This window comes from Chinchilla lanigera, unplaced genomic scaffold (assembly GCF_000276665.1).
Source record: "Chinchilla lanigera isolate Chin_1 unplaced genomic scaffold, ChiLan1.0 scaffold00161, whole genome shotgun sequence".
NCBI lineage: Eukaryota > Metazoa > Chordata > Mammalia > Rodentia > Chinchillidae > Chinchilla > Chinchilla lanigera.
The window spans coordinates 150,472-160,142 of record NW_004955562.1 but is presented as its reverse complement, the minus strand read 5'-3'; positions in this window follow the sequence as shown (position 1 = coordinate 160,142).

The following is a 9,671-nucleotide window of genomic DNA, read 5'->3' as shown; positions in this document are numbered from 1 at the left end:
TTTTGTCTCCTTTGTTTTCTCCCAGTCCCAATTATAGAATACTAAGGAGGCAGTTTTTACTAAAGTATCAAGTGAGCTATCTGGAGCAAAAGCTATCTCTTGTAGCTTTTTTCTAATATCGGGGGCTGACTGAGTAATGAACTTATCTTTAAGAATAATTAGTCCCTCTACTAAATTAGGATCTAAGGAAGTATGTTTTATCAATGCCTCTAGTAAACATTCTAAGAAAGCAGAGGGGTTTTCCATCTTTCTCATGAGAAGTAGCTGAAAATTTAAATAACTAGAAGGCTTGGTTTTTATCCTTCTTCAACCTTCAAGAATACACACTTGAAAATGTCTCCTGCTCCAATCTCCTCCTGTCTGGCTGTGAGGATGCAGGGGTCTTGGGTAGGGACTGCTTGGACTCCAGTGTGATCTAGTAGCTCCCCTGGCTGTCTATCTTCTGAATGTTTAAAATTAACAATATGATATTTATCTCCAAATGTAATAGCAGTTTGTAATACTACCTGTTTCTCCTTAGAGGTCAATGTTTGATTTAAGAGTAACATTATATCTTTCCAATCTAGCTGAGAGGTCTGAATGAGGCCTCTAAAGTCATAAATGTATTTATCAGGGTCATCTAAAATTTTTCCAAGATCTCACTTTATCTGATTTAGGTTACTGAGAAAAAAAAGGCACATGAACTCTGGAAGTTTTAAATTGTCCATTTACTTCTTGTAAAGGATATTGTCCTTGAGGAGCTTGCATAAACTCAGCTAAGGATGAGTATAGACCTGTAGAGGCCTGGATTACAGCTGGTCTAGAAAAACCATCCTCTAGCCTAGAAGGGCAAGTAGGGGAAACCTTAGGTTCAGTAATCAGGGGTGAGGTTTTGATTAAGGCTGTCTTGTCCTCAGGCTCCAAAGATTGGGGAGGAGCAGTCTCAGGCTCTGGGATAGTGAATGTTTTAACAGCCTGAGGTGTCTGGTTTTCCTGTGGCTCACATCTATATTTTGCAACTAAATAAGGACTACCTCTTAATGCAAAGAAAATCTGAACATAAGGCATTTCTGACTATTTTCCAACAATATCTTTCTAGTTGTAAAGTAGCATCATAATTAATGCTTCTCTCTGCATTCTATTTTGGCTCTAGGGGGTAGATAGGCCATGTGCACATGCAGAAAAACATCAAATGACTCTTTTTTAACATGTAAGAATCAAACATCTTCCAATACTTAATGATGCTCTTTAAAGGAGTAAGAGACTTCGACTGTGAATATGCCATGTCTGAAATGCAAAAAGAGAGTTTGGGCATCTCCTCCCTGTTTCTAATTGATCTTTGTACCCTCAAGGTGTCCTTTAAGTAGATTCCACTCCAGAGCAGGGGGATGCCATATGGAGAGAGAAGAGGACAAAATCCAACCAGCCTATGCACCCCCCAGACTGGCACGCAATTTTATCCTCCCAGAAGGCTCATGAGTTGTGCACTTACTCCTATTAGACATTTATAAGCATAATTTACAATTGGTCTGGTGACAGGAATGTCTAAAGAAGGAAACATAACTTTGTAGTAAACTTTTTTTTATTTTGGAAGAGGTCATATATAAAAGGTGAATTGGAAGTAGAGCATTTTTTTCCTGCTGTGCTGTGAAAGAGATCACCTCTGGAGAAAGATAAAAGAGGCAATTGACATGAGGAACTTTGCCCTGAGCCCTAGGGCAAAGAAATCTCCAAGACACTTGTATCATCCATCTAATCACCAAGGCAACCTTTTCTAGCAGCAGGACAAGGCTGTTTTATTTAAATTTTTGAAGCTCACAGGTTAAACTTATATTTACTATCTAGAAATCACACTTAAATATTGGTAAAGGCACACTAGTTAAGGCTGACAAGAATCTCTTTTTTTACTCTTAGTTAGCATATGTAAGGCACGAATGTGAATCATTTCTTGCTAACTGCTGTGAAATGTAAATTGTTGTAAGCTGTCTCATTTCTGATGGGAGGGATAGTCAAGTAGTTCAACTGAAAAGCTTATGGAGAATTCCTAGTTTACTAGCAGAGAGAGATAAGTATCATAGATAAGTGGAGATTTTTCAGTGGTCAGGAGCCAGTTTTCACTGAAGAACCTTTGTGTATATGCCAGAGAGTAGCCCTGACCACGCCACGACCCCTCAATTGTTCTCAGCTTCTTTCGGCCCACATAACCAGAGATCAGTCTCCAGAAAGGAATCCAGCTGTCTCTCTGGTCAACATGCCATCAGCCATTGGCTTCAATAGGAATTCACCAAAAAGATGCTGGGGAAACCTGTCCTCTGCTTTAAAGGTGGCAGCTGCTCTAAGAGCGTTTAACTAGCTGGCAGAGTAACCACTGTTTGTCAGAGTTCTACAAGGGATAGTTAAAAGCCTGAACAAGATTACCTAGCACTTTATAAGTTTATAGGAAAAGTTTTAAAGTCTGCAACTTATTATCCAAGTGTTTTTCTCATGAGGGAAAGAAGACAAAAGAAAAAAGGCAAAATATATACATATGAATAGCTGGGATAACTGTACTGCTGATGTCTGATGGTATATTGAAATGAACAGTTTAATGCTTAATTTTTTTTATGCTCTGACCAGTTTTGCATGCTTATATCTGATAATCTGAGCAACTGATTTGAAGACAACAATATGCAATGGAACAATCATTGGTGAATTCCTACCATCTTGTCTAGTGAAACTCTGTATTATCTCTAATGTTTTATTTAATAATTTTTTTAAATTCTCTTTAATGGTTTAAACAATCTTCCATTCTTACACCTGGTAATTTGAGCAACATAGTTGAAGATAACAATATGTAATATAACAACCACTGTTAACTCCTGTCATTTTGTTTTGAAACCCTGTATCATTTTTAATGTTCTTGTTTGTTTTGTTTATGTCTGTGATGTTGGTATGTTGCTATTGTTCTTTTTTTTCTTTACTACTCTCTTTAAAATAAAGAAAAAGCTGAAAGGGTAAATAGGGACCAAAATGGATGACAGATATTGGGAATTCAGAGGAAAATGACCAAATTGGAAGAGGAACAAGGTGGGGATGGGGGAAGGGAAATAAAGGAAAGGGAAATAAAAAAGAATACAAAAAAAAATGGAAACAAAGCTTTTGTAAATAAGGAGAAGAAGAAGTGCTGAAGGGAGGGGAATGGGGAAAAAAAGAAAAATAAAGAGATATTATGTGCAGGTACTCATTTCCTATAATGAATGTGATTATTATGCATACCTAAAATGTAACAAGAAATTAATTAATTAAAAAATATGGAGGGAAAGAAGTGCTGAATGGAAGAGAATGGACAAAAAAAGAGAAAATCAAGATACATTATATACAGGTACAAATTCCCTATACTGAATGTGATCGTTATGCATATCAAAAGAGTAGTAAGAAAATTAATTTTTAAAAAACACTCAAAAGCTACACCAGAATACTCTTAAAGTTGATAAACAAAGTCAGCAAAGTGGCAGGATACAAAATCAACCCCCCCAAAAAATGCCATTTTATATAACAAAAATGAACCTGCTGAGAAGGAAAATAATTCCACTCACAATAACGTGAAAAGTATTAAATATTATACCTATGAATCAACCTAACCTACAAGGTGAAAAACCTCTATAATAAAAATAGAGAAGTCTGAAGAAAGAGAGTAAAGAGGACATAAGAAAATGGAAAGACATCCTCCACGTAAAGTTACTATCAGTGAAATGGTCATATTATTAAAAACAATCCACGGATTTAATGCAATTACTATTAAAATACCAACAGCATTCTTTACTGAACCAAAAATCCTAAAATTTATATGGAATCAAAGAAGACCCAGGATGGTCAAAGCAATCCTAAGCAAAATGAGCACAGTGTGCGACATCACAATTGTGAATTTCAAATTATACTGCAGGGGCTGGGGATTTAGCTCAGTGGCAAAGCGCCTGCCTGGCAAGCGCAAGGTCATGAGTTCGGTTCCCGGTACCAGACAAAAACCAAAAAAAAAAAAAAAAAAAAAAAAAGAATCAAATTATACTGCAATGTGATAGTACCAAAACCAACATGGTACTGGCATAAAGATAGACGTAGAAACCAACAGAATAGGTCCAAGAAATTACCTCATGTGCCTTAAGCCATCTAACTTTTGACAAAGGGGCTAAAATCATACACTAGAGAAAAGATAACCTCTTTAACAAATTGTGTCAGGAAAAATGGATATTAATTTGTAGAAGATATAAACTAGAACCATACCTCTCACCTTCAACTAAAATCAAATAAAAATAGATCAAAGACTTAGCCATAAAAACAGAAAGTTTGACTCTGCTGGAAGATAACATGGGGAAACATTTGAAGCCAAAGGCACAGGCAAAGATTTCATGAACAGAACCCTAATAGCACAGGAAATAACATCAAGAATCAACAAATGGGATTACATCATATTAAAATCTTTTGCAGAGAAAAGGAAACAATGAATCAAAAGAGAACATATAGAACAGGAAAACTTTTTGCCAGCTACTCTTGTAATACAGGACTAATATCTACACTATATAAAAGACAAAAAATTAACCCTCAAAAGACAAATGAGCCAATTAAAAATGAGTAAATGAACTGAATAGACACTTCTCAAAATAAAAGGTGCAAATGGTCCTTAAGTGCATGAAAAAATATTCACCATCTTTAACCATTAGGAAAATCCAAATCTATACAACTCTGAGATTCCATTTTACCCTAATCAGAATGGCTATCATCAAAACACAATAAACATGTATCTTGTACCCATTTCCCAAGATGATTGTTAAAAAAAAAAACATAAAAATAAAAAATGCTGGTAAGGATATGGGTGGAAAGGAACACTCCTACATTGTTAGTGGGAATGAAAATTAGTATAGAGATTCCTCAAGAAAACCTAAAACATAGAAATATCACTTCACCCAGCTATACCTTTCCTTCGTATATCCCTGAAAGAATTTAAGACATCATACTATAGTAATACATGCATTCCCATGTTTATTTTTAATTTTTTAATTTTTCATATTTTTATACTTTTATTTTTTAGTTTTTAATTTTTTTATATTTTTTATTTTAAAGAGAAAAGAACAAAAACAAAACACATACAGGATAGCTAACATAGTGGTACTACTGACTTCTATCGCTTTACTGAAAGGAACAGTTAATGATTAATTATTTGATCAATCTTGCATGTCTCTATTTGTTTTCCTGAGAAACCACTTTGAAGATATCAATACATAGTATAAGAACCATTGTTAATTTCCTACCACTTTTTCTGTAACTCTGTATTGCTTGTATTGTTCTTATGCTATTTTGTAAATGGATGTCTCTTTGTTAATATGTTTTCCTTCTTTTAGTTTTAAAATAAATTAAAAATATAAATATTTCAAAATCTAAAAAAAACACAAAAACAATGACAATGATACAGAATTTCAAAACAAGATGATAGGATATTAACAATGGTTGTTGTATTGCTTATTGTTTAGATCAGTGCAATTCACAATACCTATTTCCTGGGGAAAAACCTAGATTCCCATTAACAGATAAATAGATGAGGAGAAATGCCATATGTATTCACAATGGAATTCTATTCATTCATAAAGAAAAATAAAATCATTTCAATTTGTAGGAAAAAAAGGTGGAACAGGAGACCATAATGTTAAGTGAAATAAATCAGACACAGAAAGCTGCAAATTACATAGTATCTGTGATGTGAGAAACCTAAATCATAAATAATACAATAAAGGAGAGAAAAAGAAACAAAAAGGCACACTTTTTTGAAATGTGGAAGAGAACTGGAGAAGGGTAGAAAGGGGAAGAAGAGATAAAAAATGAGGTGAGATGATGCCTGCCTAGGGATTGACAGCAAGGTTGAATATCTCAAAATTGGAACTGGAGAAAACCAAGTGCCTGATGTGGGAGCAAATGATAAAGTCTGACATGGGATGGTAAATGAAAAGAGAATCTATCTGAGCAAAAATTCCATGATTTGAAGGTATATGAGGGGAAAGAACACTGCTCCTGGATCATGGCATCCATCCACCCTATCAGACCTGATGTACACACCACTTTTTGAGAGGATCAGACTGAGAGAGGGAGCTAGACATCCAGAGGTGACCTAGTTAATGGGAAAAAAACTTCATAATCATTCCAAACTCCATTACATGCCTGGAAAGTGAAATACATACAAGCCAAGGATTCAGAGGAGCCAAAGCAGAACAGATTGAGACAAAACACCTTGCACTCAGTCTTTAAAACAGTAGCATTCCAGTGCCTGCAAGCAGTGAGACTGTGAAGGGAGGGGGGGAGAAGGTTTGCTTGATACAGACAAAAAAAATCAACCATACTCCCCTTATAAAATGGGAGGGTTGTGCTTCTGGGTCATTCAGCACACTACTGACAATTGCTGGCAGGCTCCCTTGGGGACTACATAGGGTAGGGAGAGCTGGGACTGTGCCAAGTATGCAGAGCATAAAGTGGAGCAGGAAACATCTGTGAGAGGAGGGATGGAGATTGGAGCTCAGGTCAGAGGGTGATTTGGCAGAACCAGAGCAGATCAGTCACTCTTCTATTGTTTCCCCAAACATGAGAAACGCTCAAGACACCCAGATGTTCTGCTCAACCCTCTACACTGGCAAAAGTAGCGCTCTGCTAAGCCTGAGTTCTGCCCAGTTCTATGGTTTGATCTCATAGCATAGCTATTGAGACAAAGACAGGCAACTGCAGGAGGAAAGATGGAGAAGAGTGCCTCAGTCAAGGGACTTCTGGCCATGTACTACACAAAGAAGGAAGAGAAGGACAAACAAACTATACCACACGCCAAGCAGTGAGTACAGAAAGAGTGTGAGGTTCCTGGCAGTTTCTATGGAGAAAGAGGAAAATGGAAGTTAAGCAAAATATACCATGTTTGTTTCCTTCCAAATTGACTGAGGAAATTAGATCTTGTGACTACAATAGACACCAGCAGTAGGTCATGCCCAGAGAACAAACTGCAGTCAGGATACAGATCTGGAGGTGGCAACAATCCTCAGAACTTTAGGCAGGTAATTAACAGGTCCATAAGACTGCTCACAGTAAGACTGGGACTCCCGTGAAGAGGGAGCTGTGTGAACACTCTGGGTTAATGCTACAACTTTTGAAGGATTTTTTCCTTGCTTCTTTTTTCTGAGTTATCTTGATTCCTCTTTTCTTTTCTTCTGATTCTTTTTTTATGTTAAAGAGAAAAAAACCAAAATTTCAAAACAAGATAATAGGAGGGTAACAGTGGTTAATATGTAGCGTATTGTTATCCATAATTAGTTACTCAGAGTACATGATATTGGCATTTAATGATCCAAACAATATTAGCACAAACCTTTCTTTTCAATGAACTAAGACAAATTAGCAGTATAATTATGTTAACTACATATATATACATATATGTATACTCTTCCTTCCTTCTTTTCTCCACTCCCCCATCCCAGTTTCTCTTTCCTTTTGAAGTTTCTTCCCATTTTACAATATCAATTGTACATTTTGCATCTTATTTACTCTTCCAGCTTCTCACACTAAAGAGACAATGCAATGTTTACACATGTGCATCTACTTTATTTCATTTATGAGTATGGCCTTGAGTTGCCCCATTTACATATAAAGGTCTCCATTTTATCCTTCTTTATGGCTGAGTAGTATTCCATTGCATAAAAAGACTACATCTCTTTTTTCCATTCCTCAGTTGATGGGCATGTAGTTTTTGCACGTCAAAAGAAATCACCAACAGAATAAAAAGAAAATCCATGAATTGGATTGCACAAAGAGGCTAGAAACCACATTCACACTCATATAAAGCAAGATCAAACAATGAAGGAGAAAAAAAACCAAAAAACTAAAACAACAACAACCATAAAAATACGAGAGAGAGAGAGAGAGAGAGAGAGGGAAAAGAAGAAATTAGTCCACTTCCAGGTATGTCTCTGCTGTCACTGATAGACAAAGTGTAGAGACAGATTCCCAATCCATGTTGATTTATCCCAGAAAACCAGCCATAGCTTTTTGGTGGGGTAGTGGATAATCCCAGTGAGCCTGCACCCTCTGGCTGAGGCCAGACTCTTTCAGCCTGCAGCAGTCAGTGCACCTTTCATGGGCCTGAGCACAGCTGGGAGCTCTTAGATTGAGCTAGTAGCCACTCTGAGTTCTGAGCTCAGTTGGTCCCTCTCCAAGATGGCTCCCAGCCAATCGCTCTCTCATGCAGGATGACTGAGCCCTCAGTATTCACCCCCAGCTAGTGCTGTCCTTCACATCCCCTGCTCCCCTCCACTGCTGTGTCTCTCTGTGGAGGCTTCTGGGGTCACCAGCAGTCACCATTTTTCTGCAGGTTTGAACCTCTCCTCTTGTGTAGTGAGTCCCTTCTCAGAAAGAAAGCCCCACTACCTATCTCCTCCTCATCATCCTCCTTCCCTCCCCCTCCTCCTCCTTCTTCTTCTTCATTAAGGTGTCACTCTTCACTCCCTCTGTGGGTTTCAATGCATGCTTCAGATCCTTCCTGGGTCCAGGGTTTTCCTCACATTGCTATATTGCACCATCTTAATGGTAATTCTCAGAAAGGCTTTCCCTGTTGTTTACCACTGCACCATCTTTGTGCTCCCTCCTGATTCTTCTTTGTTGGCATTGTTTTGTGATTTTGCTCTATTTTTAAGGTTTTCTCCTTTATTCTACTCCATCTTTTAGTGCTCCTTCTCTTTCATTTTTTTACTTTCTTTCTATTCTTTTTTCTCCTGACTTCCTCATTTCTTTCACTTCTTTGCCTTCCCTCTCCTCCTCCCTACTTACCTAACTGCACACAGAACATTGGCCTGTATATGTGCATTAGCAAGTAAAAATTAACCAGTGCTATATCTTCTGTACCATATAATTATAGTCAGCTAAGTTAGGTAAAAATATTGTAGGTAGTCAGACAGAGCTAGGCCTTCAAAGGAGCCAGTGCAAAAGATGAGATATATTGCAACTGTGTGGGAGACACAGACACATCCAATGAGGCCCAGACCTCAAAACAAAAGATGAAACAAATGCACCCACATATTTCTCCTAAGAATAAACAACAGTAAGTGATATTTTAAATAGGTATCTATCACCTTGAAAAAGGCAGGAAGAGACACTGACTCACCCTGTCCAGGAAAATATTGTGTGCTATTTCATGTACACTTGCTGCATGACTTGCTTCCCTGTTTGATCCCCATTTAATCAATATTACCTGAGCAATTATGCTCATAGTCTAATTTGTGGACCATAGTTTTGTCCCACCTCATGCCCACCTTGTGATTTCTCATTTTTCTGCACCTTGGACCCACCATATCTCATGGCTTGGCTCTATAAAAAGCCCTAGAAAATGTAGCATCCTCAGCAACCCACTTGGTATCCCTTCTGTCTCTCTCAGAATAAAGCTTTCTTTCCCCAATAAGCACATTCTTCTCTTAATCTTTGTTGTTCCTAGAATTCATTCTTCAATTTTAGAGGACATGAACTTGTTCTAGACATCTAACAGGTTGGGAGATTCTTTCCCCTATATCAAATCAATGCTATGTCAGGGTAACCCTTATCAAAATTGGGCTTAATACTCCCAAAATTGTTATACAGATTTAAAGGGAATCCTGATTTTAAAAATATCATTAGCATACCTCACAGAACTGTACAAAACA